The sequence below is a fragment of the Brassica rapa genome, chromosome A09, assembly GCF_000309985.2.
Source record: "Brassica rapa cultivar Chiifu-401-42 chromosome A09, CAAS_Brap_v3.01, whole genome shotgun sequence".
Lineage (NCBI taxonomy): Eukaryota > Viridiplantae > Streptophyta > Magnoliopsida > Brassicales > Brassicaceae > Brassica > Brassica rapa.
Window position 1 is genome coordinate 24,363,456 of NC_024803.2, and position 15,882 is coordinate 24,379,337.

The following is a 15,882-nucleotide window of genomic DNA, read 5'->3' on the forward strand; positions in this document are numbered from 1 at the left end:
ATCCTTCGATGCTGTCTCCCGAAGACCGTAGCGAACCCATTTCATGTTTTCCGCCATTCGAAGTCATCAATCAAACTTTGCGATAAAAACCGCGGAAAGATCGTTTTTATCGAAAGAAGTCGTAATAAACGCTTCAAGTCAAAAGACGGCCCAAAGGGACCTAAGACATGACTCGAAGCCCACCTTACGATTTCTTAACCAGCAGCCCGTAAACCGTGGGACGGTTTACGCTTGGTTCGCAAGGAAGGATAATTGTCAAGTTTTCGCGGATAAATACGAAATTTTGAAGATAATTACGAAGATCGGTAAAAATAGAATATCTCCATTTTTAGGCTATGACGGTTAAGGGCAGAAGGAAAAAAGCGTAAACCGACCTAGGAGCAAGTATATAAGGAGTCCTAGGCGAGAGGCATGGGGAGAGAACTTTTTCACAGCAAACTTAGCACTTAGAGCAATTAGGCAACTTTTCGTTTTTGTTATTTCGAGCTGCGACTCAATTAGGTTTAGCTATCTTAGGATTGCTAAAACTAGGAATCTCGCCGAGAGCTCTCGAGCCCATGCTTATACCTTGTTGTAAACGCTCATACGCAAATTCGGAATAAGACTTCTCTTTGCTCTCTTTTTACGATTTTTATACTTTGTCGTTGTCATCTCGTGTTCTGATTGCTTAGCGTGTGGTATTAGCAGATATCTGGGACCTCTGGGAAATTAGGGCTCTCCTACTTTCTTTATTTAAACGGAAATCGACAGTACGAATTTCGGTTCCCACACTAACGCACTGAGTTGAGAACTAAAATCTGATACAGATTCATGTTCTTCCATCTTCAAGTTCTCAAATTTTGATTTGAAAAAATCCATCCTTGAACTCTTAACCTTCTCAGTTCCTTCACCGTGTAATTTCAGAATATCCCACCCCTCTTTTGCATTCTTGCAGCCTTGAATCAGATCAAATTGCTTCTTTTTGACAGATGTAAAAATACCACATAAAGCTTTTGCATTACACCTTGACATCTCCTTCTCATGCTTTGTCCATTTAGCCAATGGTTTGTTGACCCGAACCCCATCTTTATCTACTGTTTTGGGAACTTCATAACCATCTTCCACTGATGCCCAAACATCCAGATCAATACTTTGTAAGCTTGCCTTCATCTTCACTTTCCAATGCCTATATTGTTCAGGATCAAGCATAAGCTCAGCCACCATGCTTCCTGTTGTACTCTGTCTTTCCATCTATTATCTTGCCTTCGGGATCTTCAGCAGTGACTTAGGTGACTCTCTGATACCAATTGTTGATGTAAAGGAGACACCACAATAGTACTGCAGAAAGTAAACCGAGAGACAAAACACTGCAAACAAATACTTATGCTTTATTAGAATCTCTTTTAAACAATCTATTACAAGATCTGCTTAATTAAGCTTGTAATAACTCGCAACCACATCACGCTCAACCAGACATGTCAACTGACGATGCAGACAACGTACAAACTCCTCTTAACGGAGGCAGCAGCACTAATCTCCACACTCCAGCAGCAGATGTATTCGCGGCCAACGCACCAGCCAATGCCGCGGCGCTCGAGCAGTTTAAAAATATGTTCGCCACCTACGAAAAAAGGTCGGAAGAACAGGATAAGCTCGTGAGCACCTTGACCAAACAAGTCGAAACCTTAACGGCAAGGACTCGAGCAATCCGTCCCCACGGAACCACTAAAGTCCGCGGGAAAATGCTTGACTTCACAACCCCACTCGATAGGCCTGAAACCGCGCGGGATCGACCTTCGGGTCAAAACCCTAGCGAAAAGTCTCCCATCGAAAAAGGGAACCCTGAGAGTCCTCCGCCTCCTGCGAAGGATTCAGAGGATAATGAAGTTGAGCACGTCGACTTGGATCCCAGCGATGTCTCCAACGATAACGAGGAGGACGTCGACAGACATCCAAGAAGGACCAGAAGCCGATCTGCTCGGGAAAGTTCTCCGTTCGATAAACCAATGACGAAAGAGGAGGAAATCCTCTATTGGAACGAGCAAGAAGAGCTGGCTAAAAAGCAAAATGAACTCACTCGAAGTAAACGCCGACAGGCTCGGAAATCTGCTGACGAGACGTCGGATATCCGCGATCTTCGCGACTACATCACCAAAACTGGGGCAGAAGTAAGAGCCGTGAAATCCCATATCCATCACGCTGCCAGCGCTGCCCCCGAGATCGACATGCTGCAGGAAGGGGCTCGGAAGACCCCCTTCACCACTCGCATCTCTGATATGAGGGTATCTGATCCGGGGAAAATCAAAGTGCCAAAGTATGATGGTACAACCGATCCGAAGGCGCACCTTCAGGCTTTCCACATCACGATGGGAAGAGCAAGACTGAAGGACGGCGAAAAAGACGCCAGCTATTGCCGCCTGTTCGTCGAGAATCTAGAAGGAGCAGCCCTCGAATGGTTCGCACGTCTTAAGCGGAACTCTATCGGGAGTTTTCGACAGCTCGCGTCGGAATTTCTCAAACAATACTCTATGTTCATAGATAGAGAAACTTTTGAGGTCGATATCTGGAGTCTATCCCAGAGGGAAGACGAACCCCTCCGCGAGTTCATCAGCCGATTTAAGCTGGTAATCTCCAGGGTCAGTGGGATAAGCGACAAGGTGCCATTGACGCGCTCAGAAAGACGGTCTGGTACAAGTCAAAATTAAAGAAATGGATAACCTCGACAAACCACGGACGATCCAGGACGCCCTCCACAAGGCAACGGACTACATCATAATCGAAGAGGAAATAAAAGTCTTGTCGTAAAAACATAAGTCGACGAGACCATTCTCGAAAGACGTGGTCCCGAAAACGAAGAAGAAGAACTCTCGTAACGACAAGTACGTCCATCACAAGGGGGAAGAGCTCCAAGGTGCTAACAATTACGCGATCAGTTCGGACCAAGGCCGAACCACGGGTAATATGTGGACTCGCAATCAAGGATATGACGAAAACACCTTATGCGAGTTCCACCAGTCCCGAGGACACTCCACGACTAACTGCAGAGTCTTGGGAGCAAGGCTGGCCGCAAAACTACTAGCTGGAGAGCTCTCGGAAGTGACCAGCGTGAAAGATCTCATCCTCGAGATCGATCGCCCCCCAAAGACGGACAAAAATCCACCCGCGGAGAAATCCCCTCAAAGAAACCAATCAGGGGATAAACACGGCAGAAGGCCGGATAACAAAGGAAACAATAACAATCGTCGCAGACTCAACATGATCATCGGAGGATCGCAATACTGCAACGATACGGTTTCAGACATCAAGGCTTACCAGCGGAAGGCAGAGTCGAGTGCAAACTGGCCTACATGGTCTCCTCCCCGAGACGGTCAAAACAGCTCAATCACCTTCACGAAGGAGGAAGCCGGCGGGATCGATCAACCTCACTGCGATCTGCTCGTCATAGATCTCGTCATACGAGATTTGGAATTCGGAAGAGTGCTCATTGACACGGGAAGCACGGTCAATGTTATCTTCCGTGACACTCTCAATCGGATGAGCATCGAACTCGGAGAAGTAACTCCGATGCCGAAACCACTCATGGGTTTTTTGGGCGAAGTGTCGATGACTCTCAGATCACTCCAGCTGCCAGTCATGGTCAAGGAAATCACAAACACCGTCGAGTTCGCGGTGGTCGATCATCCTGCCATCTACAACGTGATCATTGGCACCCCATGGCTCAACGCCATGCAAGCCTTTCCATCGACATACCACCTCAGTGTCAAATTCCCAACCCCGAACGGAGTCGCAGCTATCTGGTGATGTCAGAAACAGTCGCGGTTATGTTTCCTCTCGGAGCACAAGTTAAGGCAAATCGCGACTTCTGCAACGGTAAATCGGAAGCGCACGAAGATAGATCAACCTTCGGCCAAAAACTCCTCAAGGAAAGACGATTTAACATCATCTGCTGACGCAAACGCTTCGGACGTCGAAACTCAACACGATTCCGAAGCCGACACAACAACTCGACTGGAACATCCGGAAAAGAGCACTGATCCCGCCACGGTCATCACGATCAAGGCGATCAGCACGGCGACAACCGCCGAGTAAAAACGCTCGCGGTATAAAACAGAACTACGAGATGCTTGATCCTCGAAAGTGGTACATAGGCAGCTAGTCGAAAGATGAGTTCAGCTATCTCCCTCTCCAAAAAGGAGGGAGGGGAGTGGGTACGTATATTCTTATATTCCCACGTTTTAAAAGATGTACCATTGTAATCGAGTTTTTTATAACTTTACTACAATACACATTTCTTTTTTTAAACACTTACGTTTACGCAAAAAGTCTCAGGACATGCTTAAAAAGTCTACAAATTTTACTCTTTTCAACGGCCTTATCCGGCCCAAAATCGCAAAGCAATCATTCTTCAGCACATAAAATATACGTATAGTCTTCGAAACAACTACGAGACATCGCCAAGTTAAAATTCGAGACGATGCGAACAAATTGTCTGACCGCGACCATAAAACCCGACAAAAAACCTTACACCCCGTTCGTCGATTGGCCCCGACGAACACGTCAGCCGTCTTAAACAAACGCAACTTGATCACTATTTTGGTCTTCGAACGTCCAACACAAGGAGGAAAGCGCTACAAAAAAATCTGAAATTTTGGTCTAGCACTTCCAGTTGGCTTAAAATTGTCTCTGGAAAGATGCTCGATTCATACCATACAAGTCATATAAGCCGAGAACTTATCACGGACTTTAAATCGGTACGAATCCGGTAAAAATCGCAACAGGAAAATCGATAGCCGGCTAGTTACCGCACAAACCTTAAACCGAGAGTAAACCTAGGTCTTGCCCTAAACTCATCGCATTGGTCTCAGACATCTCAAGACATGATATCTAAACGATACGAGATCCTAAATCATGTATCTCCGTTCACATCTCAACGTTCCCGAAAGTTGTAAGAATAAATAATTTTTACGAAGAGTCACGAACGAAGCGACATATTGTACTTCGAGACCTACTCAAAGTCTCAACGGAATTAAACATGAGACGACAACTCATATTTACTTCGAACCTACTCAATTCACGCATGTTCTATATATAAAAACCGCATAAGCGGAAGAGATTCGAAGCCACCAACGGTCAGTCCCGGTAAATGATAAAACAGCCAAAACAGGCTCATGCAATATCTCGAAATAGAAGCCACACTCGGCAGAAAAAGACAAATAAAAGCCATAATCGGCCACAAACGCAGGATAGATAAACGAACTCCTCCCGTTGGACGATCACTCCACCTCTCAAGGATCAAAGTAAAAGTTCCCAGACAACGAGGCTCCAAACGCATCCGCGGGACGATCTACCTCCTCGCAATCACCGGGAAACTCGGTCGTGGTCTTTAAGGTATCGGGAGAAACCAGGATGGGATCCCAGAATCCCTTGATCCTCCTGTCGATCGGAGGAATGAGCGCCTCAGCGCGAGCATAGTCCTTCATGCCGCCCTTCATTAACCTCATCTCCTTCTCGAAAACGTAGTCGTCTGCCTGCGTCTTCCAAAGGCTCCCGACTGAACCACGACATTCACGGTAATCGCCCACCAAGGTGAAAGCATCCTTGAGGTTCCCGTACTCGATCTGGAACTGAGAGGCACGATTCTTCATCGCTTCGACGATCGCCCTCTTGCCCTTCCTTTCCGCCTTACGAACGGCCCTCGCATGATCACGAGCGAGTTGCGCATCTCGCTCCAACATCTCGCCTTGCATACGAGCAAGATCCCTCTCCGCTATCATTGCTTTAAAGCGATATACCATGGCCTCTCTATGGCTCGCCTCAAGGGCCGAGCCAAACAAGTTCAGACCCTGCAAAAAAAAAATTAACATGTTTTTAGCGAGAAAAAGAGTACATAAAACGATCGCGAAATTTCTATAAAAAAAAAAAAACAAACCTCTTTGATGATACGAGACCCCTCCGCGACGACTTTTGGCCTCCCCGGTCTTTTTGTAGGCATGGGAGCATCGAAGCCCAAGGGTAGATCGGCAAAAAAATCATCGAAGTCCAGAATAGGGATCTCGTTTGTGCTGCTTCCATCACCGTAAGCAAGGTCCGGATCCCATTCTGGAATAATAGAATCGTCCACTGAAAACTCTATGTCACCAAGGTCAATATTTTTCCCCTTCAACGAGCTCAACCCCGTTCTAACAGTGGGAGCAGCGTCGGGACCTTGGTCATCAGGCTCGGAGTCGCTTCATGTTTCCACGCCCGAAGCAGGACCGGGATGAACAATCCTCAACGCCTTTCGAACTCTCTTCCGCGTAAAGGAAGTCCAGAAAAACGGACCGTTCCTGAGAAGATCCCTCACTGCGATAATATCCTCAGGGAACAGAGCAAGCAGATTGATGAAGGGAAGATCGTTCGGCAACCTCTGGAATGATGGAATACAATTCTCTTCGACAGACGCAGCGTCTATACGAACAAAGAAGAAAAACCTCTTCCACGAGTTGAAGTTGGAAATAAACCCCTTAACCACTGACATGAAGTTCCGAGGGACCAGCCTATACTTGTCCGTATTCTTGACGATCTGTAACCTGAAAAGCGCTTCAAAGCGGTCGACGGTAAGGGAGAGACCATGCTCGTATCCCAGAATCAGGACTCCAACGAGGTGCTGGATGCTAAGGGGGTTCAGTTGGCTTATCGCCACCTCGAAACGATCCAAGACACAGACGATAATTTCGGGAATCGGGAACCACAAGCGGCAGCGCACTACGAATGCTTCGTAACAAGTAAAGTAACCCTCCGAGAGACTACTAGCGCGCTCTCCTTGGGGAGGAACCCGAAATTCCACCGAATCCGGAATTTGGTTGAACGACCGCATGATCCCAAAAAATTCGCTAGTGCTCCTACTTGGTGCACCTTCTTCAACCGAACGATGGGTCATAACCGGGAACGACTTATCTTTGGGAGGTGTGATCGAACCATAACACGCAACCCACCATGCCTCATTCTCGACCGAGTATACCGAATGAGGCACGAATTCGATCTTCGGCACAAGGAGCTCCTCGTGAATGTTTGCAAATACTTATGCTTTATTAGAATCTGTTTTAAATAATCTATTGCAAGATCTGCTTAATTCAGCTTTTACACGTCTAGTGTTAACACCCTAACACACGCTACTGAATGATTTCGAAGCTACAAAGCTTATGTCTCTCTTCCGTCAGTACTTCAGCAACTGCTTCAGCACGACCAAGACCACAGTCAAGAGCTTTTCTCTCTCTATAAAATCAGCCTCTGTGTCTTCTCCGACGACCCTTAGAGCTATTTTATCATTAACTCCATGTTCTTGAAACCCTAGTCTCCAAGGCAACATAGATATGGACATCTTCCATAACATTAAGTGCAACTTTCCTTTTCTTGGAATGCACTTATTCCTCTTTCTTTAAGTCATAAACTTGCTCCTCAAGTTTATTCCTCTTTCCATATCTCCAAGATACTCTCTTGCTCTCCAAGTCTACACGACTCCAACTCAACACCTTGACTCCACATGGTCTTCACCACTCAACATGACGCATGCTTCAGCAACTACGTCAGCGACTACTTCAGGGTAGACATCTTACATCTTCACGTTTCATGAGTCAATTACTATTTCCTCACCATGTGTTTAGGGGTAGCAAGAGCAACAATGTTTTGTGGAGTGATCGCAAGGATGAAAAGACCCTTACCAACAGTATGGCTCTATGGATTTACCGGTAGCTAGTGACAACAACTTCAAGTTTTTATCTGTTCAGATTGACCACTGGCCACAACTATGCTTACACTAATACCCAGTGACCACAACTAAGAATATGGCGGTGGTGATGTCCACGATGATGCAGTTGGTCAGCGGCAACTGCTCTAATCGGTCTCTCACCGGCAGGTGCAGCCTCAACTCCACCGAACACAATTCCCGCAGCCACAAAGACTCTGACCACATATTCGATGACCAAAAAAAACCTACCCACACAATTCTCTTTAAGGATAATGTCTATGGGTCCAGTGATGATGGCTCAAGATCCGTAAAGGCGGAGGTTTTTACCAGATCAGATGAAGTAAATGTAGAAAATATAAAGAGAAAAAGTAAACTTGAAAATTTGGATGAAATCAACGGTGAAGGGAACGAGGAGTTAAGATGGCTGGGATTTGAAGTAAATATAAATATCCACAAAATGGTTATTGGTTTAGAGAAGAAGAGAAAGATGGGAAGGAAAATTGAATATGGAGGAAGAAATGAAAGTGGTGGAAGCAGACGACCATGAAACCACCACACTTAATTACTCTCTCTCCCTCTCCTGTATCTTATTTTTATTTTTATTTTATTTCTAACAGGGGCATTTCAGAAACAAAAAATTTAAAAGGTAGGCATAAAGTACTCCTCCAACAGAAAGTAACTAAATATGTTAAAAACCCAACAAAAAGTAACCCATAATGTAATGTTTTCATCTCTTTTATATATTTCCCAAATTTGTGTTAAAAGAAAAATCTCCCAAATTTAATACAAATATTAATAAAATCTACACAAATCTAAAGACACATGGACCCAGCACGCCAACTCAAAACCTACATTATCACACGTGAAAAAACTATTATAAGGCTTCCAAGGTAATTTCTCCTCTCCTTATGCTACAGATGAGTCCAACTTATTACTGTTCATGGTATTTCCTTAATTAAGATGTTCTTTATGTATTTTAAGCCAATTGACTCGTATATATATATATATATATAATACATGTAGCCAAATAGAGGAAGCACAAAAAACGTCATGTGGCATCTTTCCATTTGCAGTTTTTTTTTTCTTTCGTCAAGATATCTAACGTTTTTCTGAGTTTCTAAAGAGTTTGATTTTCAATTTTTCGTTATTGGGTTTATGGTGTATACTGGCAAAAATATGATATAATATCTAGGGTTCACATCCCAAAATTGAATCACGTCTAATTGTTTCCCTCACCGTGATATACACTGGCCCCATCATTTCACTTACCCTAAATTTTGATATACCGACCATGTAAATTAGAGTTTGTAATGCCTCAGACCATCATTCAGTAGAGGTAATTATTTTATTTATTTATTTTGTTATCAAACGGCTGATGTATTACTCAAGTTTTGAGGCGCTTTGATCTTTCAAGCAAAGGCTTGAAGCTTTGAAATATTTGGCTTTATATACACTACCTCTGCTTCTTTGTTGAGCAAATGTGTAGCCACCCAATATCAAGATTTAACAGTGTACATACCATTATTCGTGTTGATCCAACAATAATCATCTCGAAGGTAAGTTTGGCTTATGGCCAAAGACTGGATAAGTGGGATGTCTTCCTGGGTAATGTAATTTTCTAATAGCCTCATATTCCATCTTCTATGAGGGATTGTGAGTCAGATTTATTTGCAAAGGTGAATTCCATCAATAGTATTTTCTCCCTCAAGACTCGTGCTGAAAATGAATCAGGAAACTATACGAGTCTCCATAATTGTTTTGCCATGAGTGCAACATTGAACTCATGAATCAACATGAATCTTATCCCTCCTCCCTCTTTTGATTTGCACATTTTGTCCCAAGTTGTCCAATAGATGCTTCTCTTAGGTGGATTTGAGTTCCACCAGAACTGCACAATGGCGCTAGCCAGCTTCTCACAAGTCTCTAATGGTAGCAATAGTGTCGACATCACATACGTAGGCAAGGATAAACTTTTTGAGAACCTCCTTTCCTCCTTTTGACAACCACCTCCTTGTCCAGCCATTGGCTCGGTTTTGTAGTATCTTTTTGGGAAAAGAAAATAGTTTTTGTTTGAACCACTAATATCCTCCGAGATCCCAAGATAAGATCCCTTATCTCCCTCATTTGCTATTCATGTTGAGATCTTAACCGCTTCCTTCATTCATAGAGATCTTTATACCAAAGAGTAAAGAAGATTAATTGTCATAGTTGATACATTGTTCTGAGGCTTTTCTATAAGTTTTTATGGCTTTCATGACTTCATTGCATTCACGGAGCTCCGCCTTGACAAAGAGCAAGCTGGCCTCAGCAAAGAGCATGTGTGATATCGGCGGGCTAGCGCGTGAGACACGCATTCCTGTTATTTTGCCTTGGGTCTCCGCATAATTAAGAAGGCTAATGAGCACTTCCGTACATAAGATATAGATGAAAGGAGACAATGGATCTCCTTGGCGTAGTTCTCCTTTAGGAACAATGTTTCCTCTTGGTTGGCCATTGAAAAGGACATGATGTTTTATTGAAGTGACGCATCGCCTTATCCATTCGATTGACATGTCTGCAAATCCCCTTTTTTCATGTCTGCTCTTATGAACTCCCATTCCAGTCGGTCATAAGGTTTACTCAAGTCCATTTTAATTAACATTCACTTATTTCTTCCGCCTGGTCTGTTCAGAGAGCATAAAACATTTCTTAAGCTATCATCACATTATCTGTTATTTGTCTTCCAGCTACAAAGGTTGACTGAGTTCATATATTATATCCGGTAATACCTTCTTTAGCCTTTGGCATAAGAAATGATCTTATAGCTTACAATGCACAAGCTGATGGGCGAAATTAGGACATTTCGTTTGTTTTTTTTTTTTTGAATGAGGCATATATTTATATCATTAAAGCATGGCGCCATAACTCCTTCAAATAGGAATTAATTTACCATACGGATTAAGTCTTCCTTTTCTATATCCTATATTTTTTTGATCGAAAAGAGCTGTTAGGCCATCTGGTCCCAGGGATTTTTCAGGATATATAGCAAACAGTGCAAGTTTGACCTCCCATTCCGTAACTGGTGTTGTAAGTTCCGCGTTCAGTCTGCTAGATATTGTTGTCATAATATTCGATAGAGCCTCATCCATGAGTTCAAGATTTGATGCTTCAAATAAACTCCTGAAATAGCTAGTAACAATGGCTACTAGTTCTTCCTCCTCCTCAACTAGATTACCTGATGAGTCAAGGAGATCTTAAACTGTAATCTTGTTTCTGGCTCTTCTGTGTTTGGTTATTGCATGGAAGAATTTGGTGTTCAAATCGCTTTCTCTGAACCATCGCACTCTGATTTTTTTTCCCCCATAATTATTCCTCTGCCTTAAGGGCATCATGCAATTGTTGGAGGCTGCACCCATCTCTTCTGTTGTTGAATCATCTTCGGAATATAGATTATCCACCTTTGCTTTTATTTCTTCCACTATTTTGGCAGAATTCAAATCATTTTATCTTTTCCATTGACCCAAAGCTCTCATGAAATTGAGATATGTTCCACGATATTTGCAACAGATAGAATCCCATTTACATCGTTTAACCCACTACGTCGCATTTTGTTTAGCCAACCTCCTCCTTCGTAACATACGAAGGATACACCTATAAATAACCATGTCACATTCTCTTAAACAATCGCTCCCTCCACCGCAATTATTTATACGGTTATACCCACTCTCTAACAATGGAACCTCTTACCTACTTTTTCTGACTTGAAAGCCGGTCATTGTGAATAAAGTAGGTGAGCTCATGGGAGTGGACAAGGGTGGATCATTGTGACAAAAGGCTCAATTACCTCAGCGAGTTGTGAAGGTTTGATATGTGTAAAAACCTTGTCCCATGATATCACTCAAATTACCCTAAGGAGTGAATTACTCTCTAATAAGAGGTTCAATTGTACTACTTAAGGATCAAATCCATAAGGAGCTAGGAAACCTAATAAATCTAATCAGAGTGATTAAGCTAGGTTGATTATGTTTAAATTTAAATAGCAAGTTGTGAGCAAGGTAGTGGCTCGCTTGGTTTGATTTGGTTTTTGACACTTAAATGAAATAGCTAGATTTAGGGTTTCTATTCAGGGAATCAGGATTAAAATCCTACAGATGCTTAACAGTTGTTTGCATGATATTATAGAGCTCAATCACTTGATAACAAACCGATCGTCGTTTGCTTACTAGGTTTGTCTATTGACCAGATCTAATGGTCTCAAGTCTCAACAGTAGGTCGGACCAATTAGAAAGTGTCGATCGATGATTCTAGAGGAATATCGATCGATACACCTTTTGAACCATCGATCAATTATTCTATAGAAATATCAATCAACGCGCTCTAGTCAAGCTTTGCGCGCGGGCTGAATAATGCTCACTAGGTTTCCTAGATCAGCTTTCGCCTTACTCTAGCAATCCTAGCTCAATAGGACGAATTCATGGTGAGATTCAAGTGTTAACTTGTTCCTACAACTCCTAGGTCAAGGTTCTAGTTTGCTAATCTAGAAACATGTATTAATGACAACCCTATTGATGAATATCACAATTAGAAATCTATAGGTGGGGCTAATCTCTCATAACCTATTTGAACCAGTAGAACTACTCAGACATAGCAAAGAAATTCATAGCAAGAATAAGGTATAAAAACTGCATAGATATAGAATAGAAAATAATGGAGTTTCAATCACAAATCTCTCTAGATCTTCTCTCCAACTCTACTAAATCCTAGAAAACCTTTTGCTGCGAAAACAAGAGAACAAGAAAGCATGCTTTGCCTAAAACACATTGGCAAGCTATATATATATTAGGTTAAAAACTCGTCAGGGCAATCTTGTAATTTGGTGAAGTCTTGGGCTCAAAGTCAGATGGAACCAAACAGGCTTCTGCGCGCTTCGCTGTCGATCGATGTCACAAGGCGTGCATCAATCGATTATTTCCTCTGAATGTCGACCTCTGGTCTTGCTCCATGGTCAGCTCGGAATCGCTTATCTCCAAAATGCACCAAAATCATCACTTTCTTCCAAATCACTCATGAACCTATAAATATACTAAATAGACTCTAAAACATAGTACTTAGCTATTAAAATGCTTATAAACTATGGCTAAAAGTGGATAAAATTAATGGTCTATCATCGCGGATGACTATGTGTTTATTTGGGATCAATACAATGATCGTTGTGGTAGTTCAATGGCACATATATATCATCCACCTCTAACCCCAAAATCTTCTTAGATTGACAATATATGGTACTAGGTCTGCATAAAGCTCCCACGATCCTCCAGGGAGCCTTCTTCCTAAACCATAGTGATCGGGCTCTGAGCTCTTAAATACCCCCGTATTTTTCTGGCCACATCCGTCCAAAGGCATGATCAAGAAAGCAAATTCTATCGCCACTAAAATGTTGTGGGTTCTTGAAATACTGAAGCCCCAGTAAATTTATAAAGGCATCAATATGTTGCATATGAAATAAAACAAGTCAGACAGATTTAACAAAGATGAAAGACTTATAGTGAATTCTTCTCACTAGAAGAATTCATATAAGATTTTCCGGTAAATCTTCAAATAAGCTTTCTAGTGAGAAGACTTCCCGGAAAGTCTTCTTGAGGAGTAGTGTATAGAAATTTACCAAGTCCATGAGCCATGTTAGGGGGTTCGGAGGATGTGATACCACAAACTTGGAAAACACCGTGGTTTCTTTGCAGCATGTGTTTTATAATAACTACAAACACCAAAAAGTATATCATAAATCATTTTTTGTAGACTAATGCAAGCTTCTGTGGAAAATTCACCTTCGTCTTCTTTTTGTCAACGGGTGAAAACGGATCATAGCTTTGACCAACCTTCGGGTTTAGAATTATCATTTTGGTTGTGATGTTTCCCTGAAAAGAAGATTGCTCTGAGGCAGCAAGCTTCCTTTCTCGATCACTCTTTTCCTAGACAACTGCCAAAGCAGCATCCTTCTTTGTCTAACTTATAACTTCATGTTGTTGTACTTCTGAATTAGTTGGTTTTTGTTTTCCACAAAGACAATACTCGGTACAACATTCGGTTTAGTCATTTTCGCCTCAGACATTTTTCCTATCACAAGACCCACTTCTTTAGAGGAACTCGGTTATGTGGACCCACTAGGTTATTGGGCGTTATTTTGACCTTTTTCCCCTCATTCACACTTTCATTATGCAAATACATTGTACAATATAATGTCAAATCCAATTTACAGTATAATATTTTATATAACATTAACCAAATCCATACATATCCATAGACAATATTTGATATAACATTAACCAAAATCCATATGTAACCAAATACATGAAATGGAGCACACACAAGAAACAAAGAAGTACACATGTTCTGATACAGAAATGAAAAAAACATACAAGTTTCAGTTATGTTTCAGTCTACTATTTTGCCTAGTGTATTTCTTCACAGTGATTTTGGGAGAGGTTTGGGTACTAACCCGAGTTCGTGACCACGTTTTGGCTGATCTGAAGTAGTGTGTTGAAGATCATTAGATGCAGTCCCCTTTTTGATGATTTCAACCTTCTTCTACACAGCTTTCATCCAATCCCCAAGAAGCTTGATCTCTTGAAGGCACATACCAAACCCATCCCTCATGGCTTCCGCCAGGTCCTTGAAGCATTGTTCAATCTCTGCTTTGTTAACCCCACTCACAACAGTAGAAGCCTCTTTACGAGATTTCTTCTGAGCTCTTCCACTTTCTTCCTTCACAACAGTTTCTTCCTTCACAGGACTCTATTCCGTCTTCAAATACACACACAATCTTTGGATTAGTCCACGGGTTAGTACCAACGTCTTCCAAGCAATCCTTGGTCCACTTTCACTTTTGTTTCGCATTAAAGATGATTTTCACTATGTTCTCGGTGGCTGTATCCTCCGCATCATTCTTCCAGTTTGAAAACATTTCACCAAAGTCCTTCTGAACATAGTTGATCATGCGAGTCTGTAGTAAATAATCAGGAAAATATCAATATGTTGCATATAAAACATAACAAGTCCGACGGATAATAAAGATGGAAGACTTATGGAAGATTTATAGTTAAGTCTTCTAGGAAGACTTCTCACTAGAAGACTTTCAGAAGAATTAAAAGTCTCATGGGAAATCTTCTAACCAGATGACTTTCGAAAGACTTAACTATAAGTCTTCTTAGAAGTCTTATGGTGATAAGATTTCACTATAAATCGAAATCATACTATTTCAGAATAATCTTAATTACATGTCGGCTGATAGCTCCTTTAAAACATCTGCATTCTTTTTCTACCGTTGTAAGCCAGAAAAGGTGGAGTCAGTTTGTTTGGTATGAGTTCTCCATAAGTAGTAGCCAAGTCTGGCAGCACATAGTAGATCCACACCTGGAGAACTTGTATAAACCCAACAACATTATAAGACTTTTTCAAATCTTTTCCTCTTAAAGAGTCCATCAGCACTTTAAATACCAATCTCCCCCATGAATAATTCTCAAATTAATTCTTATAAATCCATCACTAGCCTTGCAAGAGTAGCCCGTGTAGTTGATGAGTACTTTTTCCCTTCAATAAATCCAGTGTAGAGGGCTAGGTATCCAGCCGCATGCAATCCTCCCTAGACCACTCTTCGCATCTCTCACACGTTGATATTATAAGTTCAGAACTTGGACCAACATCGACAACAACACCCATCGTCTCCCAGAAAGAAACCATCTCTTTTATAAACTCACCCTTCTGATTTTCCAGGTTCTCAATGTAATTGCAGTTCAGACCAGTGAGGTATTCAAACTCTATCAGTGTCAACTTCACCAGTTCTGGACCAACGAGACTCCAGAGCTCAAACTTCTTCTTGATGTTAAGCTGGAAACAGAGCATATGTAGACTCCATCCAAAATTGAGCTCTTTGAACTCGATGAACACTCCCAACCTTGAGTCTTTGAGCTCCTCATATTCATCATCATGTAGAGCTGCCCTTACAGCAGAAAGCAACTTGAAGTCATTTGTATGATATGCAATGCTTTTGAATGGAAATGACTTTTCCTCTACGGTAAATATCCTCTTCGCAAGTTCTAGTAAATCCATTTTTCAGTCCGTAAAACAATCAAAAACTAACATTTTAATCACAAACCAAACAGAACAAGAGTACTATTAGAAGACTTCATGGAAGACTTATT